At 47.8% G+C, this 20,922-nt stretch overlaps 1 protein-coding gene across 4 annotated transcripts in view; it reads left to right on the top strand.

Annotated features, from left to right (window-relative positions):
* Positions 1–20,922, top strand: part of SNCAIP (synuclein alpha interacting protein) — a 177,898-nt gene that overhangs the window by 445 nt on the left and 156,531 nt on the right. For 2 of the 4 annotated variants that reach the window (XM_055143332.1, XM_055143329.1), the window contains exon 1: positions 114–206. The exons of the other annotated variants lie outside the window; for them this stretch is intronic. The gene's annotated coding sequence lies outside the window, so the exon portion shown is untranslated. Of the gene's footprint in view, positions 1–113; positions 207–20,922 lie in introns of those variants that run through there. 4 annotated transcript variants of the gene reach the window in all.

The following is a 20,922-nucleotide window of genomic DNA, read 5'->3' as shown; positions in this document are numbered from 1 at the left end:
AGCTGGGGGCCCTGCCGCCCGGGGCCGCCCCCGCCCGCGCGCGGGTTGGGGGGCCCGGGGAGCGGCGCCCGCGGCCCGGCCGCATTGTGACGTAGCGGGGCCGCGGCAGCGCCTCCGCCGCCCGCCCGCCGCTCCTGCTGCGGCGATTCCGGCTCCCGCCGCCGTCTGTCCGTCCCGCCCGCGGTCGGTGGGCGCTGCGGAGCCGGGTGAGTCCAGGTCCCCCGAGCGGGCCGCGCGGGGCGGCGGGGGTGCGCTCGGCGGAGCCTTTCCAAGTTTGCACCGGGCGACCCCGGCGGGTGTCGCCGCTGCATCCCCCTCCCCAAGCCCCGGGGCCCCCTTTGTGCCTCGAGTCCCGGCTGCTCGGGCAGCGGCAGCGCCTAGGCAGAAAGGGTTGGGGGGTGGTAGGGGGGTCTCTATAGTAACGGCGGCGGCGGCGGCTGCCAAGCGGCGGCTTTGCTCCAGGGAAAGGGAAAGAGCCCCCCTCCGGGGCTTCCCGAGGATTGTGCGGTGCCTGTGCGGCTTTCGCGGGGTCTGGATCCCCAGGCTGCTCACCTTTGGGGTCGTGTCGGAGGCACAAGGGTTAGGCAGTGGCGAGGGTGCCCCGAGCGGAGTGCCCGCGGGGCCAATACTAGTCAACAGCAACAGTGTAACAATAGTAGCGCGCGCCGGGGAGGGGCGCCCGGGGGTGCGGCGCGGTCGCAGCCGGGTTCGGGTCGCCGCCTCCGGCGCGGTCCTGCGCGCCCCGGGCTCCAGCGCGCCCCTCGCCGCCCGGCCTGGCTCTCCCGCCGCTGGGAGCCCACTTTCATCTGCAGGTGGTCACTGAAGCGGACCGACATTTTGGCTCTTGTCAAATGCCACGTTTTGTTTATTTCATCTTTTCCCCCCTTTTACGAAAAGAGGGAAAATTATGAGCCATTACTGGCAGCCGTACAGTTTCCACAGGAAATACTAGCATTCTTTGAGGAACACGCTACTGCTCGCCGAGAAGAAAGTCTTTAGGAAACAAAAAGGCAAGAGCATTGTTGCTCATTTTCAATGGACCGCTAGGAGGGGGCAACGAACATGGTGTTTTTTCCTGTGGGAACGGCGCTTTCCTTGGGAAAGTTCCTTGAGGAAGCATTGCTGTCGGTGGCCGTTTTTCACCCGCCGGTGCCCCGGCCCCGCTTCTCTGCCGGTCACTGACAAGTGTCCGTTCACCGGGGGCCGAGGAAGCGAGCAGCGCGCAGGGCAGCCTCGCCACACACCACGTGCTGTGGAGCCCCGCCAGGGTGCCGGTTTGCAGAAATGAAATAAGGGTTGTCTGGGGAGGTTCACTTGGATTGCATGTGTGAGGGTATGTCGGTTCTCCAAGGTGTCACCCTAAACGCGTCCTTTGCGAGCACCGCTCTCCTTGCTGAATCTGCAGGAAAGGCGAAAGCCTATTTCTCCTATGATGGAGCAGACATCCCCAGTGGGAAGGGGTGGAAATCTGTATTTCATTTGTACATATTGAAATTGTAAAAGGCGAAGAGAACAAGGTGTAGGAAAGCCGTCTGCGAATGTGTTCACATCTGGGAGAGACTGTCTCTTGGCTACTTCTGATGCATTTCTATGTGAAATTGCATTCAACATGATTATTGTCTGGTGTCCTGAAAAGTGTCGGGGAAAGGTGGGCTGTTTTGGTTCCAGCCACAGGAGTGGCTCCAAAGGGAGTGTCCGCCCAGTGAAGATGCCCAGAACCAAACATGTGTGAGTTCTCAGGTTTATGTGACAGAGCACTCTGATTGTTCTCTCAAGGATCTTTGATTGTCTCAAATAAGACATTAAAATGAGGGGTGTCATTGTGAATGTAAAACTTCATTCTTTCTGTAGTCAGGATTTTCAGAGAATTGCAAGGTGGTAGATTAAACCAATGTTGCATTTATTCATTGAATAACCGTCATTTGTTGATCTCAGAGGAAGTGACTAAAGCAGGTGAATTTCTTCTGTCTACTTTGTCTCGGCTTTGCTAATTCCAGGCAGTTGTTCTGGTTCAGGTCACCAGTGGAAACATAGAACCTTAGCCAAAAAACTTGGTGTGTGCTAATGTTTGAAATGGAATCGTAGCAACATTTTACTGCTCTGAAAAAGGAGAGAAACCCACACAAACATCTAAAGACAAACAAATTATGTTTGATATTATCAGATAGCCCAGGACTGTTTTTCTTGCCAGATTTAAGGCACTTCTTGTGAAAAGAGGAACTCTCCCAAGGAGCAGGTGCATCATTAGAAGAAACACAAGGGAATTTCTTCTTTAAATGAAAAATCTAATTGAATAGCAACAAGAGAATCAGCAACCCTCTTAGAATAGAAGCCTGGGTTTTGGCAGCCTGTCAGGTTACTGTTGCAACCCACGCAGGAGAAATATGTGTCTTGGGAGAGAAATAGTATCCTGGTGAAAATCAAACCATAGCTTCTGTGAACCTTTCATTCTTATGGACGCTTTTCCTTGTGTTACTTTGATTGGTGAGCTTACTCATGTAAAAGAAGTAATTTTCTGAGAAAGAATCAATAAGTTGATTCCTAATATGAAGCGTGCTAAGTATGATTGGTACTCGATATAGGTTGGATATTAGGTTTCATGTTTTATGATTTTTATTTTATCTCTTTGTGTGTGTGTGGGGGGGAGCATATCCGAGGGTCAGCCATATGCAAGGCAGGTGCCTGCACTATCTTTCCTGCCCTAATCAGCTTTATTTTAAAACTTCTTAAATGAGTAATCCCACCATATTGAATTGACATGATTGGTGTATGGGCTGAGGGAAAGCACTTTAAATCCATAGAATATAAAGATATAACATGCAGAGCCTCTTCAGAAGGCACAAGTAGGACATAGGGCACGTGAAAATTAAATAATGCCAAAGAAAGGTAGAAAGACTTTTATTTTTTAAATTAGTTTTCTTTTTGAACCACACCTGCTGATGTTCAAGGCTTTTTCTGGGTCTGTGTTCAGATATCACTAAGGGGTGTCAGGGATCAAACCTGGGTTGGCCATGTGCAAAACATCGCTTTACCCCTGTACTGTGTCTCTCTGACCCTGGAAGACAGTGTTTTATTATTGCCTTGGACATTAAATAGTAGTTTGAAAGGAACTCTTAGAAGAAAGGGTCTCACTTAGGTGCTTTATCACTTATAGACTTCTTACAGAGAAAATCACCCACTGCTCTAATTGGGCAGAGGAGATGGTTCATGGGTCTTTAGTGCATGTTTTGCATCTGCCTGAGTTTTGTCCCTGGGACTACATTGTCTCAAAAGCAGCTCCAGGAGCAATGCCAGAGTTGCAGGGCCTAGAATAACCCTCAGTACCACTGGGTGTAGTCCAAACATTATTCACCATCACCTCTTCCCCGACTCCTAAAACTGCTATATTCCATGATCTGTGGTCAGCAATTCCAACTGGGATCAGCTGAGTGGTTCTTCTGCTAGTGTAGGGTGGGTTTTCTCACATACCGTCAAGCTGGACTGTCAAATAGCCTGTCGAAGGAGGGTCTGGGGTCACCTCACTGTCTCACCATTATCAGCCACATGGCCTTTGGAGTTATCAGCTGTCTGGCCCCTCCCAGTCTCTAGCTGATGCCTCTGCATTGATGTCAAGGGTATTCCTAGAGCAGGCACAGAGCAAACTTCATTCAGAAGGACTTTTAGCCTCTGCCTGAATCACACACGCTTTGCATTTTGTCCTTGGCCAGAGTAAATGGCACAATCACTCCTGCCGCAGGCATTTAGAATGAGTCCACTTATAAGAGGAAGCTGCCCGACATTGTAGCTTTCTCCTTTTTTGCAATTCTCCATATGTGAGGAAGACACATATTTCCAGCAGATGTTTTCTGTCCAGGACTGGTGTACTATAAGATCGAAATACAAATGGAGCCTGCTTGAAGACAGCCAAGAACTGAGGTTACCCTAAATTGTCATCCTGTCATCTGTGTCCTGTACTCCAGAGGTAGAAGAGGAATGATAGGAATATTTTTTTTGTTTTTGCTTTTTGGGTCACACCCGGCGGTGCACAGGGGTTACTCCTGACTCTGCACTCAGGAATTACTCCTAGTGGTGCTCGGGGGACCATATGGGATGCTAGAATTGAACCCAGGTCAGCCACATGCAAGGCAAATGCCCTACCCGCTGCGCTATCGCTCCAGCCCCCAGGAATGATAGGAATATTAAAAAGTGGCATCAGGAGTGGCTGGGGTCACAGTCAGTAGACCACAGCTGGGTGGTGAGGAAGGCTCCAACTAAGGTGGAGGCGGAGAAAATAGCAAGAAAAGATGCCCCTGGGAGATCCCATTTTTAGGATTAGGTAACTGATGGTCAGGAGTTAGAGAAAGCCCAGAGTCAAAATCATTCTGAGATTTAGAACAGCTTAAGTGACTGAAAGAATGATTGTGCTGTTGTGAGAAATAGAGAAATCAATAGGTGATTTATTTGGGGGGTGGAGAAAAGTGCAATTCCAGAAAGGGTGATTAAAAGAGATGAATTGAACGTGAAAGTGCGCTCTAAGCAGCCAGGGCGGCTCTCGGGATGGTGGCTCCTGCATGGTGTGCCAGGTGCAGTGGAGAGCACAAAGACGGTTTCTCGAGCCGGGAAGGCCCAGAACCCAAGGACACCGCAAGGGTCAACAGAAGTAGGACAGAACCACCCTCAGGATGGAAAAAGAATTTTCCTCAGGACCTGAGTGGTGCAGCAAATGTTCATTTATTGTTTGGAGGTGGTGATGTGTTTGTGCTGGGGGCTTGGGGGTGTCGCAGAACCCGTTCTGCCTACCAGGGCTCACTCCGTGCTGGGCGGGGAACCTCAACTCACCCATGCAGGGTACATGTTCCATCACTTAAGCCTCTGCCTCTGAAGTTCTCCATTCCAAGGCCCTGCTTGGGGTCAGCTGCTGGGGTGTTCTGCCTGGAAAGAGAACCCTCGGGGCCTCATCTGAGGCACAAGCCCCATGGAGAAAGAACCCAGTGGGGATTGGTCTGAGGACTTCCTGCAGAATGTGCTGCTGCCAGAGCTGGGAGTGGACGCATACCTGGCAGTGCCCCAGGGAGATGGACCCCCGAGAGGCATTGAGCCTGCCTTTGGCGATCACACAGGCCAGAGGTGATGGCTGGCCCAGGCTGGGGTGGCTCTCTCAGGAGGAGAGTAAAGAAAGAGAGGGCCCAGCCCAGGTCACCGAGACTCCTCCATAAACGCCAGGCGATGTGTTGTTAGCAGGGAGAGGAATTCTAAGCACGTTCCTGTTTGTCTTTCACCCAATGTCTCCGAGGACGTGAAGAGCCCCGTTTTATTGATGGCCAAGTCTGAAATCCAGGCAGCCTCCACCTCATCAAGCGCACCCAGGGGTTGGCCTCTCTGAGGTTCCCCTGTTAGTGGGAACAGCGTCCAGCTCCCTTCTGCAGCGCTCACCGGGCCAGCAAATGAAGCATGTGCTTTCATGCTTTCTATTACACAGGTCTGGGAACCCTGAAGATATCCAATAAATGTGAACTTAATGAGCAATTGTACCAGTATCTTGTGCAATCACTTTGTGGAAGGATGTCTGGTCGGGCTTGTCATTACCCACAATAGAATTTCCTATCAAGTCCCTCCAGGCCGTTTGTGGATATAAATGTTTTCAAATTCTGTTGTCCTGGAAATGTAGGTTTTCCAAGTTCACCACTCACAAATGTAACTTGATTTTGCTTCCTTGAGACACCCACCTATAGGCAAAGAGAAATAATTCAGCTTGAACTTAGCTTAGACCGCTTTGAGCTTATGCCTAAGCCCACACTGGCCTGGGGGAAGAGATTTGGAGCACCCCATGTGGCATGGACCTAATGAAGTGCCATCTTGGAATTGGACCAAGCGTAGGGAATGGGCGGGGGGGAGGGGCTCTGTACGGGGAGGGTAGGTGGAGTAGCTGCAGGAGACGGTGTGGGGATAAAACCTTTGTGAAGCCCTGAACCTCAGGGCTGGAAAGAGGTAATTTCTGAGCTGCAGGTTTGGAAGAAAAGGGAGAAAGGCTGTATAAGAAACAGCAGCTCTTTTCCCTCCATTCCCGTTCCCTCCCTTCCTCTCCCCTCCTGCCCTCTCCTCCTGCCCTCTTATCCCCCTCTTCTCCTCCATTCCTCTCTCTTCATCTCCCCTCCCTTCCAGTTCTTACTCCTCTTTCCCGCTCCTCCTCTTCCTTTCTCTCCCCTCCTCCTTTTCCCTTCCCTCTCTTCCCCTCCCCTTCTTTCTCTTGCTTTTCCCTCTCCTCTCCTTTTCTATCTCTTTTCCTCCCATCCCTCCCTCCTCTTCCATTTCCTTCCCTCCTTCCCCCTCCCCTCTACTCCCCTCCCCTTTGCTCCTTCCCAGCTGTTCTTTCCCCTTGAGGGCTGGAGCCTCCAGCCTACCTGGACCCTGAGCCAGAACCCTGGGAGTTAGAGGCTCTGGTGGCTCCATTCTCTCCACCACCTACTCTGCCCTGGGCCACTACCTCTTTCTAGCTAACTCTTTGGGTGTCCTCAAGTGATGCTGGGGAAGGGACACCAGGGCTACACACCCTGTGCTGCTAAGAGCAGGGGGACTCCACATACCTAGGCCTTGCTCTCCCCTCACTGTTCTGCTCCCACTCGGACCCCTTGGCAGGGCCTCAGATGCTACCTCTGGATTTATACCTCAGCCTTGCCTCAGGAAGCCCTTCCTAAGGCCAAAGAAGTAGAGAAAACTCTTGGGCTTACAACAATTAAAACCTCCTATCCATGGGACTGGAGTGATCGCACAGCGGGTAGGGCATTTGTCTTGCCCGCGGCCGGCCTGGGTTCGATTCCTTCGTCCCTCTCGGAGAGCTGGGCAAGCTACTGAGAGTATCCCATCCACATGGCAGAGCCTGGAAAGCTACCCATGGCGTATACCATATGCCAAAATCAGTAACAAAAAGTCTCACAAAGGAGACATTACTGGTGCCTGCTAGAGCAAATGGTTGAATAATGGGACAGGATGACAGTGCAATAGTGCCACAGTGCTACCCATGGGGTAAAGTCCAGGCTCTTGACCTTGACCCTCTGCCAAGTGTGGGAGCATCTTTGGGAAGGAGAGTGATGGTGCCTGCGGGCTGCACCTATCCACCCTCCGTGCCACACACAGCTGGGTGCTGTCCGTCCCTGGGCAGCCCAGTTGCATTTCTTGCCTCATTTCTTCTGCCCTCACAGTTCTCTCTTCGGAATGTGGTTTCTCCTTTCCTGCCCTCGTGAACGTCTCCTCCTTCCAGACTCAACATAGAAGTGTTACTCTTTCAGATTGTATGCTGAGACTGGGGTGGGGGTGGGGGGTGTCCATTCTCCCCCACATAGTTAATTGTGAGGTGCACTGATCTCTCTCTGCCTTGTACTAGAGGAATGAAGAGTTGCATGGGGCTTTCTTGTCTCTAGCCTTGTGCATGGCTAATCCAGTGCTCCGGGCATCACAAATGCGCAATGATTTTTAATTAATTAGTGAAAAATGTGCATTGGATCATTTTTCTTAGGGTTTTAGCGTGAACGTTTGGGTAGTTCATCCTATTTCCCTTAACCTGCATTTCCCATTTGTGCCTCGGAAGCTTGGACAGGTTCCCTTAGCAGTTGACTGTTTTCAGCCCACTCCCACTGTTTTTTGGGTTCTGTCACTAAACATTGCTTTGAGGCAGGGTCAGTGGTAGGACATAACACAACTGGTGGAGCACGTGCCTGTATGTGTGAGGCCCTGGTTCCATTTCCCTGCACCACACCATACTGGGAGGGCACCCCAAGCCCTCCACCCCAGCACTGGTGGATATGGCCCCTGTTAAAATAAAAGTGGAGGGGGAGAGAGGCTGGACCAGGTCCACACTCAACTCAGCCTTAGACTCTGTCTCTGACCCTGTCTTTCTCTCTGGGGTGCTCACAGGCAATGCCCTGGGGACCAGGGGCCACGCCCAGTGCTACTAGGCTCACTGAGATGGGTGCCAAATGCTTAGATCATTCCTGGTGGTGTCAGGGGCCACCAGGACACACACAGTGTTGCCTCAGAGCCTGGTAGGGCTGGAACAGAGCCAGGACCCTGCCCATGCAGCACCTGCACCTGTGGCCTCAGCGCTGGCACCCCCTAGCTCTCCTCCTTGCCAAACCCTCGAAGAGGAGCCACCCTTCAAGGGCGGATGCTCTGCTCTCTGTGGAGTGAGGCGCTGTTCCCCACTTCCTGTCACAGAATACATCCGCTCATTAGGAACTGCGGAGTGAAAGGGGGAAATAGAAACTTTACCTGCGCTCATGTGCTTTGCTGTTAGCCAGAACCATGGACTCATCAGTCAGGTATGGACTTGGGAAGAAGGTAAGGAAAATGGGGGGGAAGAAGACTTGGGGTGGGGTGGGATTAACTCTACTTGACTGGAAGAGAGAACAAAACCCCAGCGTGGTAAGGGACCTCTGCAGGGACAGTTCTCTCCTCTAAGTAGTCAGTGCTGGCTGTGGGCAAGGGGGCAAAGCAAAGTGGGGGAGACAGGCCAGCAGCAATGGAGGGGGGGAGGCAGGGGGGTGCCCACCATTCTGCTTTGCTCCAGCCTAGAGAGCGGGTTGCACAAAAGCATTGATTTAAAAGCTTATTGCTTATTGTTGGATTTTCCCTTATTCATTTTGAACATTTTAAAATGAAATGAAATATAAAGGACAAAAGGAAAAACGTTGGAAGGCAAGAAAGAAAAGAGGCTGGAAAGTGTCTGTGGGCCCGCGTCCTTCTGAAGGCTAGAAGCCACGACTCTAAGATTGGTGAGGCATCATTTTGCTTCGTACATAAAGGAAGATGTTTAATAGTTAATATTTATGAGACACTTACTCTGAGGTGGGTGCTTACCAGATGCCTTAAAATGATTTTCTCATTTAATCTTCCCAGCAGCCCCAGGAAGAAGGTGTTAATTATCACTGCCATCCATTTTCTCCCTAGGAGGAGACAGATTTAGAGTCGAGGTGCTTGCCTGTCGCTAAGCCCCATCTTCCTGGAGATGGTCGAACAGCCAGATTCTCAGGCAGGCAGCCAGCGATGGCTTCCAGGGGCCGGAGCTGTAGTGCAGCATGTAGGGTGCTTGCCTTGCATGAGGTGGATCTGTGTTCGGTCCTTAACACAGCATTGGTTCCTCCTAGCCAAGCCAGCAGTGATCCCTGAGCACAGAGTTGGGAGTAAACCCAGAGCACCCCTGAGTGTGGCCCAGAAATGTAAAAGAAGAAGAACAAAAAAAAGGGAATTCCACTTCCATCAGTCACACCCACCCATCCACTAGGCTTTTGCTGTTGCTGATGTTGCTAGGCAGCCACTGCCTCCTGAGGAGCACCACGGCTGCCCCACTTGGCCAGCACTTATTCCGAAGGGCAATGGAAGAGCAGGTTGTAAGCCGTAAGGGCTCTGGTGCTGTACTGGAAGCAGAGCAGTGCTTCTAAATTGGACCTGTCTGTCCTATTCTTGAGCCTGCCACAGCCACGTGAGAAAGGCCTCTTACAGACGTTGTATTGTTGTGCTTGAAAAGCAGGCCTCTTGAGCAGGTGTCAGAAAGGCTGCGTTCTGAGGAGCACTCCGAAAGGGATTCCAGTCACATGAAATGAGCTACACATTTCAAGAGCCACAGAAGCACCAGCTCTTAAAGAGACTGAAAGCACCTGCTTTCAGTCTGAGAACACTTGGAGGCTCCGGAGAGAGCTGTGGACGCTTTCCTCATGGAAAAGAAGAGGATGTGCATAGCATACACTGTTACAACACCACACCTTCCCCCCAACACACACACAATTACAACCCCACGCCTGCCACCTCAGTTAAAACCCCACACTAACACCCCCATAATGGCAACCCCACACCAAGCCCTCAAACACAGTTACAGCCTTACATCTACACCCCCACAGTTACAGCCCCACACCTACACTCCCAGTTACAACCCCACACCTAATCCCCCACAGTTACAACCACACACCTAACCCAACCACAATTACAATTCCCTCCAGCTATGACCTCACACTGAACACCACCCACAGTTATAACGCCACACCTAACCCACACACACAGATACAGCCCCACATCTGACCCCCCCCAACAGTTTCAGCTCCAAACCTAACCTTTCACAGTTACAACCACACAGCTAACCCCGAGTTACAGCCACACACTTAACCACTAACACACATATAGTTAAAACCCCATACCTAACCCACCCCTACAGAGTCCCACACCTAACCACCCCTACAGTTACAACCCCACACTTAACTCACATATACAGTTACAGGCACATGCCTAATACACAATTACAAACCCCACACCTGACCCACACATTCACACATACACTTACATATCTCTACAGCTAACACATGCACACATAGACACAGTTATATACCCCTACTTTTAACCCCAAACGTCACACACACAGTCACATATTCCCACCCCTAGCTCATACACACACACAAGGAGTTTCCTGGGACTCCATGACTCCGGGCTAAAACTCCCCCAGAGCTAGCACAGTGGGCAGAAGCGAGCCCCATGCACAGTGCCAGGAATAGCTCTTGAGCACCTGTGGGTTTTGGACCCAAAGTAAACTAACCAAAACCAAACTGGAAACCAGTAGAAAAAAATAATAGCATTGTTTTATGTTGACCAGCACACCATGTTGACCAGATTCAGCCAGATTGAGTACTAACCAGCCCACCCAGACTTGCACTCAGAGCCCTACCATAATTCAGAGAGAAGGGATTCAGAGGAAGAGTTTGTCTCCCAGCTGCTGAGCACTAAGAGTGGAATGACAGGCAGGACCCAGATCTGTACCCTGCTCCTTCCCTCAGCTTCTCTCTCTCTCTCTCTCTCTCTCTCTCTCTCTCTCTCTCTCTCTCCCCCCCCCCCACCCCGTGGGGCCAGCCCTGAACCCAGCCCCATGCAGCCTGTGTCCTCCTCATCCTTCAGCCTCCACTTCGCTGCACTTTTTATCTAGAGCCTCAGGCATGTGTCAGTGCAGGCATGAGGCAGGTTTGAGCAGTCCAGGCTCATGTTCCCTTCACCTGTCACCCCCAGTGTGTGCAGCGCAGGTAACATCATGAGAGAAATCTTAACACGACCCCCTGACTGTCCCGGGCCAGCTTCCAGTTCCTTTCTGTGCAGTTTGCATGGCTGGAGGCTTAACTTGAACTGTGATGGTTCTTGACCAACTAATGACGTTGGGGGTCTTCCCTGGACGCCCTCCATGGACACGGATGTGGGGTCCCGCTGTGTGCTGGGCTCTGCTCTCTGAGCTGTGGTCTCAGCAGCAAGCACACAGATGTGGTGTGCGGAGCTCCCAGTGTAGCCAGCCTGCTGCTATCAAGCCGGGAAAGGGGCCAGCCAATGATTTAAAGTGTAATCCCTTTTATGAAAAGGGAAGCATAAAGGATTCATTCTGCTAGATTTCCTTCCCTCCTCCTTCCAATGCACCTCTCGTCCCACACGCGTCTGCTGCTCTCGCCCTGGCCGCCTTGGCCCCGGATGTTGAGAGCACTTCAGGTTTTTGTGGTTAGTCGATGGGGGCTGTTCATCCCAGCCCACCCCCCCCTTTTTTTTTTGCAGATGACTAGGCAGCCTGGTCCAGTGACTCACCACCGCAGATGGGGTGAAGACAGGACGAGTCGGGCTGGTCCCCGGCTGAGCAGGGCTTGCTACAAACAAGGGGCTGCTTCCAATTTATTCATGATGTGGTTATTGTCACCGTTTTGGCCTGCAGCTTGTGGTGTCTCTGCAGGCCTGTGAGCCACAGTGCGCAAGAAGCAGACACAGGCCAACCTGTTCCCTCCCTCTGGTCCTGGCCCCCTCTACTGCAGACCTGCTCTTGCTCCTCTCACTCTGCAGGTCCTTCCATGGGTCGTCCTTCCTCTCGCTGTCCCCAAGCAGCTGACCACGTTTCTACTCCAGGGCTGTCTTGTGATCACTCACCAGAGCTTACTGGTGGAAATGTAGTGGATCCGTGAATGAAACGAACATTGGTCGCTTCACTTTTTTGAGTGGACATACTAAGTGAAAGGAAATGTTCATTGCAGAGTTCATATATTTTTCACATATTTCATAGGCCATACATTTCACTTAGCCCATTATATAAAAAACATCAACCTTTCTCCGTGTCAGATAAGAGCATTGTATTTAAAAAATAAACTAGGAAATTTGCGATGCATTTTGAGGGTGTATCCGAGTTGAACCAGGGGGAGCACCAGGGGCCCTTCCTGGTAATACTTAACCAGCGAGGACAGAGAGCTCAGTCTTGGATGCTATTTGGATGCTCTGTGTTCTTGGGGTCACCAGGGTCACCAGACCCTGGGACTGTGTGATCCTCCTGCCTGAATTTTCTTGCTGGCACCTGGTATGCGTTTTGTTCTTTGCTTAGATTCACTGTATGTGTGATCCATCTTGTTGACCTGGGAATCCTGAGACAAGCTTAGTGCCCACTTCCATTGCACTTGACTGGCAACTCTGCTGTTGGCAAAAGGAGGTGTTATGTGCTGAAATCTGGAAGTGGCGGGGGGCTGTAGGGGGGGAGATATGTGTATCACCTTCCTGTGCTGGTGTGGGGTGTAGTGTTTAGGAATTCCACAGCTATAGCTGGCATTCAGTACCCTGGGAATTCATGACTCATTAAAGAAGAGTTATTTGTTTTCTGGTTTTATTTTGTTTTATTTTGGGGCCACATCCAGTGGTACTCAGGGCTTATGCCTGGCTCTGTGCTTGTAGATCACTCCTGTGGGCTTGAGGTACCATATAAGGGGCCAGGGTTTGAACCCAGGTCAGCTGCATGTAAAACAAGTCCTTACTGAACTATCATTCTGGCCCCAATGGGGGGTTATTTGTAATCCCCAAAAGATGTAGTGGTTGTTATCCCTCACTGGCCCTGTATCCCAGCTTCCAAGTTTCGCCTCCATCTGGTGCCTCAGAACTGCAGGTGGATTGGACAGCGACTTTCTAAGTTGAGATATGCTCTCACCAATGGTTGTGTTGGGTGGATGTTTATCTCATTTCTCTTTCATTTCGCCTCTGCTAATATTCACAACTCAAGCAGAGATTACCAAGCTTACTTGACCTACCACCCCCTTTTTAAAAAGTCACTCAGCACCTTTCCCTCCCAGAAATCTACTATTTTTTGGCTTGTTTTGTTTTATATGGTGCCCACACCCACAGATGCTCAGGGGCTACCCCTGCTCTGCACTCAGGAATTACTTTTGGTGGTCGCAGGGGACCAAATGAAATGCTGGGGATTGAACCTGGGTTGACTCTGCAAGGCAAGCACCCTACCTCCTGTACTATCTGTCCAGCCCAAATCTACATTCTTTAATTGAACAAGCAGGAAGTTTTGCTCCACTTCCACCCCCAATTGCACTCCAGTTGCACCCCATCCTTGGATCATTCCAACCCCCCTAGGGGGGAAATATTATCTACTTTGGTAAGCTCTTACTAGAGGAGCATCTGTGCAGTCCAGTATGTTAAATTCTACTTATCTATTTCAGGTGGGGGAAAAGCAACAGGGAAAATCAAACACAAAAACAAACAAAAATGAGCAGGTGAAGGAACCAACCCCTTGCTGAGATGACCAGAAGGCCAGCTGTCTGGAGCTGGAAATGCACAGGAGAGAGGCTTCAGGGAGCTCTTCCTGCCTGTGATGAGCTCTCTCTCTCTCTCTCTCTCTCTCTCTCTCTCTCTCTATCTCTCTCTCTCTCTCTCTCTCTCCTGCAGCTTTAGAGCATCTTTGCTTCCTCTGAGAGCAGGAGAGATTTATAGCCTGACTCCATTTGTCTTTGCACATGCAGTATTTAAATTCTGCAAGTGCTTCTAACTAATGCATGTGCTTATGCCGGCGTGTCTGGGTTGCTCCTCATGCTGTCACAGCCGTCTCCACCACCTAGCTGAAAGATGGGTGCTCCCAGAAAACCCGACTGACCTCATACTCAAACATGTTCCTGTATTGAACATAGAAGAAAACCTTAAACATGTGTTCTCTGAAGTCAGATTACCATTTTAAGAAGAGTTTTCTTTTTCTTTTCTTTTCTTTTCCTTTCTTTTTTCTTTTCCTTTCTTTTCTTTTCTTTTCTTTTCTTTTCTTTTTGACTTTATTTTAGAGGGAGCCATATCTAGCAGTGCTGGGGTTGCAGCGATAGCACAGCGGGTAGGGCGTTTGCCTTGCACACAGTCAACCTAGGTTCGATTCCCAGCATCCCATACGATCCCCTGAGTAATTCCTGATTTCAGAGCCAGGAGTAACCCCTGTGCATCGCCAGGTGTGACCCGAAAATCAAAAAACAGCAACAACAAAAAACATATATCTAGCAATGCTTAGGACTTATTCCCGGTAGTGCTTAAGGGACCTTCTGTGGTACCAGGGATTGAACTGGAGTTGGCCATATGTAAATGAAATACCTTAGCCCCTCTGCCTATTTCCCTGGCATATGAGAGCTTTTTGTCCCAGGAAAGGGGCCCTGAAATAGTGGAATCATGCCTGAACTCAGCCTTGACATTAATGACCAAAACCGAACCCTGAAAGTGTATTGCCTGCATGGGGTTTTTCCTCTGAGATCTTCCAGGAAAAAGTAAGCTTGCCTCCTGTGTAGAGAAGGATGAAGTCATAAAAAGGATTTTAACGATTCCTAAAAAAACAGAGCAAAACAAAACAAACAGAAAAACCAAAGAGCAGCAACAAAAAAAATCTATACACACATACAAAAGATTTGGAACAGTTGGAGGGCAGAGGCACTTGCCAATATTAGATGCAGAGTAAATTGTGAAAAGTTAGAAGCATCCTAGCATTTATCATTCAGTAGATAGCTAAACACTAGTCTCGTTTAAGTAATTTGATGATCTCTTTAATAAGTCAAGGATGGTTCAAGACAGACAAAGCTCTGCATTTATTGGCTCCAGTTTGGAGAGTGCTGTTTTCGCCTGGGCCTTAAAAAAGAAAACGAACTCATGCCTCTCTGGAACTGTAATATCCTCCTTCCAACGCAATGGCTCTGGTGTGCTGTGTTGGTGTAATTGAAAACCTATAAAAAGGCTGAGAGCTACTTTTGAATTGGCTCGGTGAACTTGGACTGGATTTGTCAAAGTGGTGAAAGGTTTAAAGGAATTTTCATAAATGAGGTCTCCAAGCTGTGTTTTAGCCATAGAATTCCAATGAACGCCAAGGCCTGTGAACCCCGGGAACAGCGCCGCAGAGAAGAGCAGTCATATCAAGATGGAAATAAATGATTCATTTTCATTCCCCGGGTTCTGCAGACATAAGCACACTTAGCTGCTGATCATCATAATTTAGCAGTACTGTTGCGCACAGAAAATACAATTTAAAAGTCTAATCTTTAATTAAGTTGAGTACTCACAGATTAACATGGTTACAAATCTTGGGCCCTGGATATAGCACAATGTTTACTCATGTTGCTAGGAAATAGGAGAGCTTCTGCAAGTTCCACATTGATTTGCTACAGCGAAGGGTGTGAGCTCTTCCAGTAAAAGATTTGATCGTTTCTTCTGTTTCATAATTTATGTAAATGCTTCTGAGGCAGCTGAGGTCCCGCACACTCAGGGCTATTGTTGGCAGCAGAAAGCACAGGTGTGTGCATCTAAATAAACATTCGGAGGATGTTGAAGAGATTTTACCTTCAGATCAAATGAAATAAGCCTCATCAAGTGAGTATTTTGGTTGTTAATGACATGAATTTTCCCATTTGTTAGAATTATCACAAAAATTGGTTTTTCTTTAAAATATAACTATCAAGAGGCCAGTTGCTAATTTTGTCTTCTTGTCATTTGTGTGAAACTGTCAAATTAGTCTAGAAATCTGATCCAGGTTGATGTCTCTCCAAAATCATTATAGTTTGCACGTAAAATATCAACTCTGCTGTTCCCCCATCCCCCACCAACACCCTCTTTCCCCCACTCCACACACACACTCCTTTTCCTTCCTTTTGGAAAGGAAGTCACTGGGTCAGCTCACTCGCCTGTTCTCAGGGAAAGACAAAAAATTTCTCTATGTTCTTTCACTTAGGACCAGGCATGAAAGAGCGGCTTCCTTGAACTACAAGAAAAAAATCCCACCGGGGCAAATCACTGTTTGTTCTCTTTGAGAGAAGACCTTGTGTTTGGAAGTGAAATTTCAAAGCAGAAGCCCTTCCTCAAGTGTAGCAGGATAATTGATTGTCTTGAGGAGCAATTGGAGGGTTAGGATGTCTTCTGCTCATTACAGGATGTTTTCCTCTCCCCGAAGCAGAGAAGAGCCTGGGAGAAGTAGGGGAGGGCCCTGTGGAGAGGCAGGAGCACACGGCAGGGGCGTGCCAGGGACCTCCTGATAATGAACACTTTGCTCTTCCCTCTGGATAAGAATCGACTCATTCCTGTAGCAAGTCATTCGTTGATTTGTGTAGGGCTTGTTTTCTCAATTCGAGAGAGTACCCAACACAGTTTCAGGTATGTTCCATATGATCAATACTGGATAAATTGAACGTGTTGACTGGATAAATGAACCCTTCAACTTGTCTCATAAGCAAATGTATTAATAATATAAGAAGACCTCAGGCTCACTCCATTGTGGTGAATAAAGGTTAAAAGCTGGTTTCTCAAAAGATTTCTATTACCTGGGTTATTTATATTCAGAATATCCCCTGGAGGCAGGATACTGTCAAGCATGTGGGCAGCCATGTGATGGAAGACTTTCCGGCCCAGTCCTTACAATAGTTGATGGAATTAAAAGAGGCCTATCCTGCTTTGATAGAACTTTTGGTGCTGTGAGGGAATTAGGAGGTTGGACATTAATAAGATTAAAAAGTTAGATGACAAAACTGGAAGCCAGATTATAGGCTTCTTAGGGTGAGTTAATTATTTCCAGTCCTTTTCACTGTCACCCAGACACCCAGCAGCATGCTGTGTAAATAGTGTGGGATAAAGACAGTGTGTAAGCGGCAGGAATTCACCATCATGGTTCTGAGCATGGACACGTACCTGAGATGTGTGTGATTCTTACTGAACTTCTGGATGCAGATGTTTCATATGGTCTTTTTCCACACTAGCATACATTTATTGATTTCTCATTTATCCAAGGTAAATTTGGGTTCTTGGGATAAAATGGGAAGCACAGATATCAGATCATCTCACTGTTCCCAGTGTTGAGACGGACTCAGCAGGCTCCTTTGTCTGAGTGCTGAGTGCTGCTTGGCTTTGCCCAATGCCATTGCAGGCAGGCAATTGGCAAGTAGGTAAGGAGAGATTTTTGTTTCCTTCTTCCATCACTGTAGGCCACAGCTCCTGTCAGCTCCTGAGGCTACCTTTTGCATTCAGTAACTGCCTTCCTGTAACACTTCCCCTCCAGACCACTCTGCTCTCCTTTATCTCCTGCACACAGGATCCTGCCCCATCTCTCTTGGTTCTCCATGCCCTGCCCTCCCCTTCACAAATGGTCACTATATTGCACTACACTCAGATGGCATTTGGGTGTGTACCTATCTTCTGTTGGTAACTCCCAGTTTCAGAGGTGAGAATGGCATGATGTAGCTAGAATTCACTACAACTCCTGGCTCATTGTAGGAATTCAGTCCAAGTCCATGATAATTAACGTTGCTACCTTTAAATTAACATTGCTGCCTAATGTGTTGGGATTGCCATATTGCTGGTGCATTGTTTTTAACAGTTTAAGAAGGTAGGAACACTCACTTTGCAAATGTTAAAAATAAAATAGGAGTCAAGGGCTAAGGTCACACTGAGCTTCAGAGGCAGAATTGAACAATAAATGAAAAATTTTAAAACTTATGCCTAAGGCACATGGTTATATGTCGGAAAAAGAGAGTTGCAGCTTCAGAGAATTTAGAAAATCAAATGATCCTACTTGGTAGAATGGGCTTTGCCTAATGCAGTAAATTCTATTTGTGGCCACTAAATTATGATTAGGTTGAAACAGAGATGAATCAGCATCTTCAACTTAATTCCTATAAGGGCTTGGGCTAAGCATTTTCAGATTTATACTCTGTTGGTTTTTCAACATAGAAGATTCTTAGACTCAATTTCTTTCTTTTTCTTTTTGATCTTTGGGTCACACTCAGCAGTGCTTAGGGCTTACTTATTGCTCTATCCTTTGTGATAACTCCTGGTGGTACCTGGGGATGACATGTGGTATTGGGGACTGAATTGGAGTCCACCGCCTGTAATGGAAGTGCCCTCACCCTGTACTATGCCCCTTACCCAGGAGAAAATTTCTTTTATTTATTTTTAAAAATTTTATTGAATCACCATGAGATAGTTACAAGCTTTCATGTTTGGGTTACATTCTCACAATGATCAAACACCCATCCCTCCACCAGTGCACATACCCCACCACTAGTATCTCAGGTATATCCCCTTTTCCAAACCTCCCATGCCTCCATGACAGACAATATTCCCCATACTCTCTCTTTTGGGCATTATGGCTTGAAACATAGACACTGAGAGGTCATCATGTTTGGTCCATTATCTACTTTCAGCATGCCTCTCCCATCCCAACTGGTTCCTCCAGCCATCATTGTCTTAGTGATCCCTTCTCTATTCCATCTGCCTTCTCCCCTCCGCTCATGAAGCAGTCTTCCAGCTGTGGGGCAGTCCCCTAGGACAGAATTTCTTGTAAGTGCTGGAGAGTGTTAGGCAGTGTTTTCCTTAGCTTTTTGGATTATAATTAGAGCAAGTAGAAGAATAATTTCAGTGCTTGTTTAGTTGATTTTCTGATAGTACCACTTTCCTAACTTCTGTGTTAAAGTTCTCATTCATTTTCAGTTCTCATTCTTAAGTCACTTAATATTGGACTAGAGTCCTCTCTCATCTGTAACTTATAGTGCACTCATCAGACTGTTTGTCAGGAATGAAAATTAATAAATTCCCTGAAGGAGTCGTGGTCAGTTTGAAAAACAAAGCATCTGATAACTTCTTTCCATTTGATAATGAATTTGTCATAGTTGCTGAAATTTCATACCACACGGATGTATCATTCAGTGTCTTGGAAAAACTGTGTAAGGACTGTCTAACAAATTGGAAAGAAGTGAATTTCAGATATGTCTCCTTTTTTACAATTAAGTACAGTCAAGGGAGGAATAGCAATTTGAAAAGCCTTTTGATGTCAGTCCAAATAAGGATTTATAGATGGTCCCGTCTGAGCAAGGAGCTGAGTAGGCAAAATCAAGCATCTTGTTGCCAGAAGAGCTGATGCTTCTAGAAGGAATTTCTGTCATTTGAACATTTGGATCTTTGTACCTTATTTTTTCTTTAGCATTTTTTGTTCTCCATTGTTTGCTATGCTGGGATTGAACCCAGGTCTCATGCATGCAAGGCATGTACTCTACCACTGAAGCACATCCCTGGACTTCTTCTTATTTTTTTTTTTTTGCTTTTTGGGTCACACCCAGCGATGCTCAGGGGTTACTCCTGGCTCTGCACTCAGGAATTACTCCTGGCGGTGCTTGGGGGACCATATGGGATGCCGGGGATCCAACTCAGGTCAGCTGCGTGTAAGGCAAACGCCCTACCCGCTGTGCTATCGCTCCAGCCCCCGATCCCTGGACTTCTTAAGTGTTTTTATAGCCAATACCAGATAGGGCTCCTGCATACTTTATTTATTAAAAATCACTGTCACTGTCACTGTCATCCCATTGCTCATCGATTTGCTCGAGTGGGCACCAGTAATGTCTCCATTGTGAGACTTGTTACTGCTTTTGGCATATCGAATATGCCACGGGGAGCTTGACAGGCTCTGCCATGCAGGTGGGATACTCTCGGTAGCTTGCTGGGCTCTCTGAGAGAGATGGAGGAATTGAACCCGGGTAGGTCTCGTGCAAGGCAAATGCCCTACCCACTGTGCTATCGCTCCAGCCCATATTACTTATATATTTTATATAACTTTTAAATAAAAATTATTTAAAATTTGTCACATTTTTAAAGAACAGATAGACAGAGAGACATAGATACAGGGAGATTAAAGAAACACAGAATGATCACACACCTCCTGAGTTCATCCTCTAGTCTCCTTATCACTGAATTAGGTCTGTGCATGACTTTATGCACTTGCTATTTATGTTTCCTTAAGTAATATACAGTTTGAGATGTTTTTAATTGCATATACACATGTTTTAAGTAGGCTGATCTGTTTATTTGGGATGAGTGTTTGGGAGTTACCCTGTGGTGCTTAGGGATTATTTCTGGCTTGGGTTCTATGTTCAGGAGTGAGCTCTGGCAGTACTCAGGGGACCTATCAGAGGGTTGGCATCATGAGTGGTTTGACCTCCTGCACTATTTTGTGTGGTCTGAAAAGAGATGCTTTTTAAAACTTATATAAAGCCAAGATAAGCAATTTAACAGATATTCAGGGGAAAAAATAATTTTTATTTTCACACACCACACAAGGCATATATACTTGAGAATAAATTTAAATATTACATGCCATTAAAACTATACAACAGAACGAATTCACAGCACAAATGATAATAATTCAGTGTGTCCTGTATTATTAAAAATTTTAATTGGCAATGTCAGGGATTGAATCCAGGGCTCATGCATGCAAGATGAGTGCTCTATCACTGAAAACATAACCCATTCTGAAAATAAATTTTTCATTTTCAGAGACTCAGAGCTAGAGGCCACAGGGCTAAGTGCCTTGACTGGGTTCACACAACAAGCTAAGCTCTGGTTCAGAATCCCAGTGACCTAACTCCAAGACTGTTGTAGATCTGAAGTCAAGGATGGGTCTTATTGGGAGGTCAGGAAAAGTGTTTGCAGTTTTGGGAAGAATCTGGGCTAGAATGCTAGTATAGCCGGTAGATTACTTGCCTTGCATGTGGCTGGCCTGGGTTTGGTACTTGGCATCCCATTTTGTTCCCTGAGCCCATGGGGAGTAATTCCTGAGTGCAGAGCAAGGAATAAACCTGGAGCATTGCCAGGTGTGACCCCAACCAACCCCCATTATTA

This window comes from Sorex araneus, chromosome 6 (assembly GCF_027595985.1).
Source record: "Sorex araneus isolate mSorAra2 chromosome 6, mSorAra2.pri, whole genome shotgun sequence".
Classification (NCBI taxonomy): Eukaryota; Metazoa; Chordata; class Mammalia; order Eulipotyphla; family Soricidae; genus Sorex; species Sorex araneus.
This window is presented reverse-complemented; position numbering and strand designations above follow the sequence as displayed.